The sequence below is a fragment of the Hakea prostrata genome, chromosome 10 (assembly GCF_041222555.1).
Source record: "Hakea prostrata isolate BN-2017 chromosome 10, UWA_Hpros_2, whole genome shotgun sequence".
In the NCBI taxonomy this organism is placed as follows: Eukaryota; Viridiplantae; Streptophyta; class Magnoliopsida; order Proteales; family Proteaceae; genus Hakea; species Hakea prostrata.
The window spans coordinates 23,920,096-23,933,496 of NC_142609.1; positions in this window are offsets into that span (position 1 = coordinate 23,920,096).

Here is a 13,401-nt window from a genome sequence, read left to right on the forward strand (position 1 = left end):
GATATCTTGGATTCTCTCACGGATCATTTCACCGGTCTTGAGCAGCCGATTGGTATAAGTCCATCCGCATGTCGGGGTGAAAACCTAGCCAAATGCAAGTCTTCTACTTAGTTACATCAAGTCAGATCCGAGATACTTCCATTCCTCGTCCCCTGACGATCCTTTCCGGTATCCTTCACACTAGAGTCCTCATAGTCCCTGACTACGGACTCATCAACCCTATTGATCATCCACATATGGTAAACGGGAAGCTCTCACGTCCTCTCACGGGTTGGTTACCGGTCTTAAGCGCCCGTGAGCCCAAGTCTAACCATATGCAACGCTACCAATAAATGGCCCCCACAATGTGATTCCTGTCCTCTCACGGGTTGGTTACCGGTCTTGAGCGCCCATGAATCCCCATTGCTACCACGGGTCGTTCGGTCTCAATACCCCTCCGATTAGGGTCGACATAACAGGACATCCTAGCCAAACACTACTAGACAATCCTAGATATGTCATCCAACAGTTTAGGAAGGTGTCCAGAGGGCATCTCCGGAAACATCCCATAATATTCCCGTAGTAGTCCAAGGACAGAAGTGTCGAAAGGACACCTCTCCTTTCCAAACCATACTTAAGCATACACATGCATCAATTCATATCTTTACATATATGGTAACTTCATATATGGAAAGAAATCAATAATTACAATCACTTTTATAACATTGGTAAGTAAATCATACATGAATCAATTTAATATGAATAAGCAATGCTACTGTAATCAAAGTTATGCAACAGTAGTATATCATTGTAAGAATCTAATTTAGGAATCATATCTATGATATTCAAATATAGAAACTAGATTCATGCTATCTATGTAATTAAGGAAATAACCATCCTTACCTTTTATAACTCGCAAAGGAATCCTAAGAAATCAAGTAAGATCTTGGCAAACTTGAGAAGAAGGTCCTAAACAAGTATATACAACATATTAGGAAAGATCCCTAACAGAAAAGATACCAAAACATCCAACATAGACCAATTCTGGAGTTGCTGTACTCATTGGTCGAGTGGATTGGTCGAGTGGTCCAGTCGACCAATCAGTCGACCAATGCGAGAGATAACCCTAAAAAAACAGAGTTTTAAGATATGAAATCCGAATTTGGTGGTTCAAAAGGGTACTAATCAAGGGGTAGACTACATCAGTAGTATTCTAACATATAGGGGACCTCAAAACACTAATCCAATCAAGATATCATGATCCAAATTAGGAAACAAAAAGTTACCATAATTAAATCAACCATGGATCTTGATGAATTTGAAATAGAAAACAAAGACAAGAACAATAGGAGGATAGATCTTTGCTTCAGGTAATGGTATCATGAAAACATACATAGATCTTCATGGAATAAGGCTTAGAAGCATAAATCTAAATAAGGAAATAAAACCTACCATATATGTAACTACCATGCATCATGAAGAACACATAGTATGGTAGAAGAGAACAACTAGAATCTATAGATTATGGATCATGGAAAGAAAACACAGTAATTAACTACTAACATGATCAACATAGAAGATCCAAAGAGATCAGAATTTAGATTAGAAGTTTAATCAAAGATTAGATCATGGTTTGATCATGATTCCTTCAAAAGCTTGCAATGATCATGGTTAAGATCATTGTTCTAGCCTCAAATCCTTAGGATGATCATGAGAACATGTTCGAGAGATGTTTGCAACAGAGAATGCAGCATCTCTTCTACTGTCTCAACTCAAAAAGGAAAGAAAAACAAAGATGGAGGAGAAGAAGAGAGAGTAGACATACCTTTTGATGCAAAAAGAAGAGTTTCGACGAAGATCCGTCAAGAAAACACCAAGAATGCAAGAGAGATGACTTGCAGAGGTCTTTGGTTCGTTCCAGAGGGTTTGCAGGCAGCAAATACGAAGTGGACTCGAGATTGGACTTAAATAGAGCAAGAACAACCTAATTGCCAAAGACAGCACTCATTGGTCGAGTGGATTGGTCGACGCCCAGTCGACCAATGCTGACAAGAAGACCAAAACAAACAGGGAATTGAAGGTCCAGATCAAATCCAATCCTAAAGGGGTTTTGCACACAAGTCAAGTGACTTACCTAATAGGTAGAAATGCCTTCAAACCAAGATAGAGAGCACTCCAAGTCCATCAACTAATCAGATCTTCATCAGGATTCAGTTTCCATAAATAGAACCTCATCATCTACTTTCATGGATTCAAAGCTAGACACCAAGTCCTCTACTGGGATGGCCCAAAGCTGACTTCTTACTTTACTTCGGGTCATCGGACCTACAAATAACAAGGTTTCCGGGTCAAGGTTAGGGCTGGGTTTTACATCAAGGGAGGCTCCGAAGTCTAAGAAGGGCAAGGAGGTGATTGAAGCTACTCGGTCACCGATCCTTACCATTTTCGGAGGACCAGAGCCCGAATCACTCTAAAGTTTGAAAACAAAATCCAAATTTGTCGGAACCGGAGAGACGCAGAAGAGGAAGAAGCCAAACGGTGAGGATTCTATCACCTTTGGCGAGGAGGATGAAAGAGGCGTTTGTTTACCTCATGATGATGCCATAGTCATCAAGGTAGAGATTGCACAAGTGCATAGAGTTTTGGTTGATACAGGGTCTGCAGCTGACTTCATTTCTTATGAAGTGTATCAAAAGCTGAAGGTGGATGAGGACTTAATGGAGCCTTCATCCACGCATCTATATGGTTTTGCAGTATCATCTGCGGTGGTGGAGGGATCTGTCCAATTGGACTTATCTATTGGAAGTTTTCCTAAGGAAACAACCGTCCGAATCAATTTTTTGGTGGTTCGGAAACTGCCAACTTATAATGTTATCCTCGGGCGACCATCTTCATCCAAGATAGGTGCTATTGTTTCGACAAAACACCTGAAGATAAAATTCCCGACTGATATGGGAATTGGTCAAGTTTCCTCTGATCAGAGGATCTCTCAGCAATGTTACGTTGCCTATTTAAAAGACAAGGAGGGCCCGAGGAAGGTGACTGCCCTACCTATAGAAGTTCGAGATGAACGGGAAGAGGCAGAAATGCAAAGGCCCGAACCAGTGGAAAAGCTGGAACAAATCCAACTGTGTAACGAGGATAAGAAAAGAACTACTTACATCGGGTCTGAACAGCTGGAGGATTTCAAAGGTGAGTTGAAGTTATTTCTACAACAGAATAATGACGTATTCGCATGGTCTGCCAAGGACATGCCAAAAATCGACCGGGCTGTCGCAGAGCACAAACTCGGATAGATCCGAAGGTGAAACCAGTGATACAGAAAAGGAGAAATTTCTCCATTGAAAAGTATGAAGCCGTTCGGGGCGAAGTTGAAAAACTGAAGAATTCTGGTTTCATAGAACCAATTGAATGCCCAACTTGGTTAGCTAACGTGGTAATGGTAAAAAAGGCGAATGGGAAGTGGAGGATGTGTACAGACTACACAGATCTTAACAAGGCTTGCCCTAAAGATTGCTATCCGTTGCCTTGGATTGACCTCTTGATAGATGCGACTGCAGGATATGAAACTCTAAGTTTCATGGATGCCTACTCAGGGTATAATCAGATCCTTATGAATAAGGAGGATGAGAAGTTTACAGCTTTCATGACTGATCGTGAAAGCTATTATTGTAAAACCCAGCCCTAACCTTGACCCGGAAACCTTGTTATTTGTAGGTCCAGTGACCCGAAGTAAAGTAAGAAGTCAGCTTTGGGCCATCCCAGTGGAGAACTTGGTGTCTAGCTTTGAATCCATGAGAGTTGATGATGAAGTTCTATTTATGGAAACTGAATCTTGATGAAGATCGGATTAGTTGATGGACTTGGAGTGCTCTCTATCTTGGTTTGAAGGCATTTCTACCTATTAGGTAAGTCACTTGACATGTGTGCAAAACCCCTTTAGGATTGGATTTGATCTGGGTCTTCAATTCCCTGTTTTGGGATTGCTGTTGGCATTGGTCGACTGGACCAGTCGACCAATCCACTCGACCAATGAGTGTTGTCTTTGGCAATTAGGTTTTTCTTGCTCTATTTAAGTCCAATCTCGAGTCTACTTCGTATTTGCTGCCTCCAAACTCTTTGGAACGAACCAAAGACCTCTGCAAGTCATCTCCCTTGCATCCTTGGTGATTTTCTTGACGGATCTTCGTCGAAACTCTTCCTTTTGCATCAAAGGTATGTCTATACTCTCTTCTTCTCCTCCATCTCTTATTTTCTTTCCTTTTTGAGTTGAGACAGTAGAGGAGATGCTGCATTCTCTGTTGCAAACATCTCTGGACTTGTCTCTCATGATCATCCTAAGGATTAATGGCTAGAACAATGATCTTAACCATGATCATTGCAAGCTTTTGAAGGAATCATGATCAAACCATGATCTAATCTTTGTTTAACTTTTGATTTGAATTCCGATCTCCTTGGATCTTCTATATTGATCATGTTAGTAGTCAAATGCTTGTGTTTTCTTTTCATAATCCATGATCTATCAATCTCTAGTTGTTCTCTTCTACCATACTATGTGTTCTTCATGAATCATGATAGTTACATATATGGTAGGTTTTGTTTCCTTATTTAGATTTATGCTTCTAAGCCTATTTCCTTGAAGATCTAAGTATGCTTTTCATGATACCTTTACCTGAAGCAATGATCCATCCTCCTATTGTTCTTGTCTTTGATTTCTATCTAGAATTCTTCAAGATCCATGGTTGATCTAATTATGGTAACTTTTTGTTTCCTAATTTGGATCTTGATGGCTTGATTGGATTAGTGTTTTGAGGTCCCCTATATGTTAGAATACTACTGATGTAGTTTACCCCTTGATTAGTACCCTTTTGAACCACCAAATTCGGATTTTGTATCTTAAAACTCTGTTTTTTTTAGGCTCTTATCTCGCATTGGTCGACTGATTGGTCAACTGGACCAGTCAACCAATCCACTCGACCAATGAGTACAGCAACTCCAGAATTGGTCTGTGTTGGATGTTTTGGTATCTTTCTTGTTAGGGATCTTTCCTAATATGTTGTATGCACTTGTTTAGGACCTTCTTCTCAAGTTTGCCAAGATCTTACTTGATTTCTTAGGATTCCTTTGCGAGTTATAAAAGGTAAGGATGGTTATTTCCTTAATTACATAGATAGCATGAATCTAGTTTCTATATTTGAATATCATTGAGTTGTTTCCTTAATTAGATTCTTACAATGATATACTACTGTTGCATAACTTTGATTACAGTAGCATTACTTATTCATATTGAATTGACTCATGTATGATTTACTTACCAATTATATACAAAGTGATTGTAATTATTGATTTTTTCCATATATGAGGTTACCATATATGTGATGATATGAATTGATGCATGTGTATGCTTAAGTATGGTTTGGAAAGGAGAGGTGTCCTTTTGACACTTCTGTCCTTGGACAACTACGGGAATATTATGGGATGTTTCCGGAGATGCCCTATGGACACCTTCCTAAAGCTGTTGGATGACATATCTAGGATTGTCTAGTAGTGTTTGGCTAGGATGTCTGTTATGTCGGACCCTAATCGGAGGGGTATTGAGACCGAACGACCCGTGGTAGCAATGGGGATTCATGGGCGCTCAAGACCGGTAACCAACCCGTGAGAGGACAGGAATCACATTGTGGGGGCCATTTATTGGTAGGGTTGCATATGGTTAGACTTGGGCTCACGGGCGCTTAAGACCGGTAACCAACCCGTGAGAGGACGTGAGAGCTTCCCGTTTACCATATGTGGATGATCAATAGGGTTGATGAGTCCGTAGTCAGGGACTATGAGGACTCTAGTGTGAAGGATACCGGAAAGGATCGTCAGGGACGAGGAATGGACGTATCTGGATCTGACTTGATGTAACTAAGTAGAAGACTTGCATTTGGCTAGGTTTTACCCTGACATGCGCCGGTACTTAGACCAATGGTGATGTGAGAGAGTGGTGACTTAACCCCCAGCCATGGAATGTCCCGAGGGATGCCGGACCCATTACCAACTGATGATGAGTGATTGAGACCTTCCTAAAGAAGTACGGTGCTATGACTTAAAGCATGTCCGCCAATAGAGACCAGCATACATAGAGTTAGATTCATTCATTCATTGCTTGTCTCATATCATATTGCATTTATGTTTGTTACGAAATCCTGCCATTTATGTTATTATGGATTTAAGCGCCTTCTTGAGTTTCTTTGAAACTCATTCCTTTATTGTACAATGTTTGTTAGACTATTCTGCAGTGCTTGAGTATTATGACGGTCCCTATGAAGAAGCGCAAGGTGAAGAGGCATATCTCCGGGGAAGGTGATTGCGGTTACAACAATTACACTGAAGATCCCGCGAGTGGTTATGCTCCGTACGATGCTTAGTCCGACCATTGAGTGGAAGCGTCCTTGTGCCATTTATGAGATTTATACTTATAAGGATGTTGTCTATAAAGTGGAGAACAATTTAGTTACCCATTGTACTTGCTACTTTGGGATTAGATTTTGTCTAGTTTATTCTCTTTTAGAGCTACTTTTCCGCTGGTTGTAGAGTGGGATTTTGCCTCACTTTACATATCTGTTTTTTGACACTACGATTATATCTAGTACTCTGATTTATTTATGATTCATTCTTTCCTTATTGGATCTATGGTTTATCTTCCGCACTTTTATTATGATTGTTCATGATTATGTTATTGTTTATGTGGGAGGTTGATTACTCGATACCTGATCTTCGGGCTGTGGATCACACTCTCGGGTATGCCGGATAGGGTGCCGGCTGGGAGGATGTGATGATTGGTATCGAGCCCAAGGTTCGAGGAAATCCTAACCACAAAAGACAATAACTGAACATTCTTGAGTCATTGATCTGAAATGACTCTTCTACTCTTAGAAGTGAATAATAGAACACTTGGATTAGAAACTTAACCTATGAAGCATAACAGAACATTTCCGAATAACATACCATAATTATACTTAAACAAATGTCACTAATGCAAAGAAAAGAAAGGTGCATAATATACAATAATTAAGTGAAACAAAATGAACTTCATTAATTTCAAAAGTTTTTACAACGATTACATCTGAAATGCATAAATGGAAATCCTAGGGTACGGTCTATCTAGGTGATCTTCTCGATCTCTGTATGCTCCCGAACTCCTCCGCTAGCTGAGTCACCTGATGCTCTATCCTATCTGTCGTGACTCCATCCTCTCATACATCTGCTCCTGTCTGACCTCCATCCTCTCTAGCATGGAAGTCATCGATCTCATCTGTGCCCCAAGATCTGAAGTCTCTGGAACTGCATGTGAAGGGCCACCTGCCTCGAAGTGTGATGAAGGAAACTCGTGATGCACTGGCTCAGCCTCGTGCATATCTGCATCATCTCCGGCCTGATCATCACTATCGGGACCGATATCCTCTCCTCCATCCTCGACCCCTGATCCTCATCCTCGACTCCTCATCATCCTCACCCTCCGGACCGGGAGATCTCTCGGACTGCTGCGGTCTCATCGACGAATGGTCCGAGTCCCAATAGAGTATCCACGTGAACCGGTGTCCACTGGTGTATCCTCAAAGCTCACCCCGAAATGCACGAAGATCAAGGTCGGTAGCCTCCCATAGCAAAGGTTCCGCATGCTAGGCCGCGAGAACTAAGTCCGGCATGACCTGCTGAATGATGTAGGAGAGATCGATCTCGAAGCCCATGTAGATGCGGTAGATGACTAAGGCCTCCATCAACTGTGACCCGATGGTGATGTCCGGCTTTCGGCATAATGTTTCGGCCGACTATGCGACCGATAATCCGTGCGAATCCGTCATCCGTCCGCTGGTCCACGGAGTGAAGCATCGACGGCTATCCCATAGCGTAGAGCATATCTCGCGAAGCTCGTACGGCATCGGATGGCTGTCCGGATCTGCTCCTGCGGGTATCCACACACCTTCTTGTGGATAGTAAGGAACTGCAAGATCTCAGCCCGGTGCTCGGGTGGAGAAGCGAATACGAGTCCGGAAGACCCTGCTCCTTAGGACAAGTCTAAGTGGATGTCCTTGGCCTCGAGCCTCCTCTGTGTAGGTAAGGTTGCTTTGAAGAACAACCTCACTAGCTCCGGGTATACCGGCGGATCCTCGGTGAAGAGATGAGTCCACTTTGCAATGTGTCGAATCTCTGCCGAATCCTAAAGACTACGAGCTGGCGTAAGTGAAGTAGACGTCCCATCTCGATATTGCGATGGCTAAAGTAGGCCTCGTACGGGGAACTCGGCTCGAGGTGTGTCGAACATGTCTGGTCTCCTAACCTCCTGTCTAGGCTCTGAAGGAACCTGACCTCTGCCCCTAAGTGCACCTACAATGCGACCACGACCTCTACCTCGTCCTCGCCCTCCCCTCTGCATAGTGTGTATCTGTGAAAGAGACAAGAGACAATTCCGATTAGTGCTACCTTAAGATTTGAGCCAAAAGGGTATTTTCGTAATTTTTGGGAAAATTTCAAATTTGGGGGAAATTTGATTTGAACATACTAGCATGTGCGCAATACTTGGAATTTCATGTCTATGAAGTTTGTTTGATGAAAATCGATCGAAAACTTGGATTAAAGCGAAAAATTCAGCAAGAAGGAAATTTGGGGATTTTGCAATTTAGGTCAAAATTGGATTTTTGAAAAGTTGAAATTGGTTAAATCAAATTGTATGGACCTATCTACAGTATCATCTTGAGCATGTAGCATTTGATCTCGTGCGAAAATTTCAAGCGGTTTGAGAGAAAACGAAATTTTTCTAAAGATAACGATTTCGGTATGAAAACGTTGCGAGATGAACACCAATATGTTAAAACTTGTTGTCTATGCATGGCATTGTGTTTAAAACCTAGGGAATATGTTTCTAAGCATTCCTAAGCATGATTTCTAGCATTGGATACAAGCAAAGCATGGTTTTGTTTGAAATGCAAGCATGAGAAGATGAAAATGGAAGAAAGAATGAGAGATTTACCTTGTTTGTGATGATTGTGTGTTGTTGTGTTGTTGTTGAAGCACCAAAACACCTCAAGAACACTTGTGAGAACCTTTGGAGACTTTCCCTAGAGCTCTCTCACCTTTGGAAGAAGTTAGAATGAAGTTGGAATGTGGAAATGAGGCTTATAATGCGAATTTTCGCATTACATGCACGTGGTCGACTCATTGGTCGACTGGGTCGATCGACCAATCACTCGACCAATGGTCACGAGAGACCTCTTTTGCTGTTGAATTTTTGGAAAATGTGATTTTTGCCTTATGGATTATTGTTTGATGACTATATGGATATATTTAAGCATGATTTAAGTTTTCAAATCATTTGGACTTGTGGTTTATGTTGAAACTTGAAATTCGGTATTTTGATGTTCTCGGTTTTGCGAGAATGGTTACTACGAGAAGTGGGCGTGGTGAATCCGGTGGTCAAGGAGGTGGTGAAATACCTCAGGAGGTGGTGAAATACCTCATGGAGGTGGTGAGATACCTAATGTTGATCGGGGTACCCATGAGATACAGTGCCCCGAATGTTGGAAGTTTCCGGAGTATTGCCAATATTATGGGCAATATGATGCGGCGACAAGCGGCTCGGTTCAACCGGATGTTGGTGGGTTTCATGACTCTGCATAATGAGACCCGAGCTGGTGCTAATGTGAATCCTCATGCCGCGATCCTGAATGCGGGAGGTTTAGTTTGGAACTCCTCATACTACTTTGATGGAGAGTTTTACGAAGATGCAAGTACCCACTTTCCTTGGAGTTACCAAGGACCCCTTGTTTCCTAACAAGTGGCTTCGTGAGTTGGAGAAGGCTTTCCGACATCTGCAATGCTCGGAAGCTCGAGAAGGTTCTGTTCTTTGAACAGAAGTTGCAACAAGAAGGCGATGCATGGTGGATCTCCACTCGGCTTTGTTTTGGAAGGTTTGCATGCGGGAGTTGTAACTTGGGAGTTGTTCAAAGAGGCTTTTTGTATGAATTACTTTCCCGAGGCGGTGAAAGATGCGAAGGAAGCTGAGTTCATGGTTCTTACTCAAGGATCTCTGTCTGTGTTGGAGTACCAACGAAGTTCGAGGAGCTTCATTTCTTTGCTCCAGATTCTACGAAGGATGACCTCGCCAAAGCAAAGAAGTTCTTCAAAGGACTGCGCCACTGCCATTAAAGCTTACCTCACGGTCCGGCCTATAGTGAGCTATGCTCAAGTGGTGCGAGAACTCGAAGAAGTTGGAAGAAACGAGAGAAGGAAAGTGCTCGTGTGCAAAAGCCACAGCGATCAAGGAATTCTGGTTTGGTGGATCGTAATGACCGGCGTTTTGTGAGACCTACACCCTACCCCACTCCTACCTTTCGGCCTAAGAGTGTAGGTCGAACTCGGGTTTTCAGCAGCCCGGCCGGTTTAGACGGTATGGCGGAAACCGACCACCGGCAAGTGCAAGTGCAAGTGCAAGTGCAAGTGCTAGGCCTTTTGTTCGAAAGCCCTCTGTTGCAGCCACCCCTGTTGGATCCGGCAATCCTGTTTGCTTCTCTTGCAAGCAAGCTGGTCATTTCGCTCGTGCTGTCCAAAGCGGCACCCCGACGGCTTTGCTCCGGTGGTGAAGAGTGCTCCTGCTCCTCCCTCTGGTAGAGTTTTCGGTATTTCCGGTCTTTGAGCGGGATCCAAGCCATGAAGTGATTACGGGTACATTGTTAGTTGCTTCTATTTCTGCATTTGTCTTATTTGATACGGGTGCATCTCATTCGTTCATGTCATCTGCATTCATCAAGAAGACTAACCTAATCCACGAGAAGTTGTCTAGTTGTTTATTGATTAGTACACCTACTGGTCTGTTGTGAAACTAGATAAGGGGTTATCTAAATGTCTGTGTTGATTGGTGAGAAGAACTTGGAAGCCAATTTTGTAATTCTTGATATGAAGGACTTCGATGTTATTTTGGGAATTGATTGGTTAACAGCCCACAAAGTTGTGTTCCTTTGTTCCTCAAAGAAGATTCGGTTCCATATTTGTGGAAGTCCGGTCTTAGAATTTCGGGGGGAAAGAGAAGGGTTTGTAAGAAGGTGTTGTCATACTTGATGCAAGTCTATGCCCTAGTGGATGATGCTTCATCTGAAGGCAAGGGTAAAGTGGAGAAAAGAGTCGATGAAGTCGGGGTTGTGCTGCGACTTTGTTGATGTCTTCCACGATGATCTATCGGGAGTGCCTCCAGGACGGGGATGTCGAGTTTTCTATTGATCTCGTCCCTGGTGCCGCTCCGGTATCTAAAGCTCCGTATAGGATGGCTCCCTACTGAGTTGAAAGAGTTGCAAAATCAGTTGAATGAGCTCATTGATAGAGGTTTTGTACAGCCTAGTGTGTCACCTTGGGGAGCTCCGGTCTTGTTTGTCAAGAAGAAAGACGGTAGTATGCGCTTGTGCATCGACTACCGTGAGTTGAATAAGTTGACTATCAAGAATAGATATCCGCTGCCCGAGAATTGATGATCTCTTCGATCGGTTGAAGGGTGCGATTGTGTTCTCAAAGATTGACTTAAGGTCCGGATATCACCAATTGAAAGTGAAGTCTAGTGATATCTTCAAGACGGCTTTCGAACGCGGTATGGTCACTACGAGTTTAGAGTCATGCCCTTCGGATTGACCAATGCTCTGCGGTGTTCATGGACCTCATGAACCGAGTATTTCACGATGTGCTTGATAAGTTTGTGATTGTTTTCATTGATGACATCTTGATCTATTCGAAGAGCGAAGAAGAGCATGCGAGTCATCTAAGTTTCACTTTGCAAAGGTTGCGAGAAAAGAAGTTGTTCGCTAAGTTTAGCAAGTGTGATTTACGGCTTAAGAGAGTGGTATTCCTTGGTCATGTGGTTTCAGCCGAAGGTATTCGTGTCGATCTGAAAAGGTTCAAGCTGTGGCTGATTGGGAAAGACCCGAAGTCGGTAACGGAAATAAGAAGTTTTCTTGGATTGGCGGGTTACTACGAAGGTTTATTGAGAACTTTTCTCGGTTGGCTGCTCCTATGACTAAGTTGACCGGGAAAGAAGAAAAGTTTGTTTGGTCGGCGCTTTGTGAGAAGAATTTCCAAGAGTTGAAAGATAGATTGACAAGTGCCCCGGTTTTGACTATACCGATAGTTCCGGTGGTATGACGGTTTATACCGATGCGTCAAAGATTGGATTGGGTTGCGTCTTGATGCAACATGGCAAGGTCGTAGCCTATGCTTCTCGGCAATTGAAAGATTATGAGCGGAATTACCCCACTCACGATCTAGAACTTGCCGCTGTTGTCTTTGCTTTGAAGATTTGGAGACATTACCTCTACGGTGAGAAGATTGCCATTTTCACGGATCATAAGAGTTTGAAATACTTCTTTACCCAAAAGGAGTTGAACATGAGACAAAGGAGATGGTTGGAACTAGTCTCCGATTATGATTGTGATATTCGGTATCACCACTGGGAAAGCAAACGTTGTTGCTGATGCTCTTAGTAGGAAGAACCAGGAAGAAGACTTTGGATTTGAATGCTTTGAGTTTACCATTGTGGTCTTCTATTGAGAGTTTTGATTTGGAAATCGTCCTCGAGAATTCTGATTTTATTCTTTACGCCATGACGGCAAGATCTGGTCTTAGAGATAAGATTGTTGCTCTGCGAGTTCGATCAAGAGCTTTTGATCAAAGTTGAGAAGATTTCTTCGAATCTGAGTCGGACCCCGACTTTGGTATATCCATGGATGGTGCTTTGTTGTTTAGAGGAAGGCGTGTGTGCACAAACGAAGAAATTAAGAAAGAAATATTGAAGGAAGCACACCGGTCGGTCTTTACTATACACCGGGAAGCACCAAGATGTACAAGGACTTGAAGGAACATTTTTGGTGGATTGGTCTGAAGGCTGATGTTGATGATTTTGTTGCCAAGTGTGAGACTTGCCAACGTGTGAAAGCCGTTCGACAACCTCCATCTGGATTACTTCAACCTCTTCCTATTCCTAGTTGGAAGTGGGAGGATATCTCCATGGACTTTGTGACTAGCTTGCCTCGGACAAGTAAAGGCAATGACAACTGTGTGGGTGATTGTTGATAGGTTGACCAAATCAGCCCACTTCATTCCTATGAAGATCACTCATACTCTGGATAAGCTAGCAAGGCTTTATGTGGATAATGTGGTTCGTCTGCATGGTGTGCCATTGAGTATTGTTTCGGATCGTGATCCTAGGTTCACCTCAAGGTTTTGGAATAGTTTGCGAAGGCCTTGGGAACCCAATTGAACTTGAGTACAGCTCATCATCCACGGTCGATGGACAATGCGAGCGGACAATTCGGACATTGGAAGACATGCTCGGATCTTGTGTGGTGGATATGGGTGGTAATTGGGATGAACACCTAGCTTTGGTTGAGTTTGCCTATA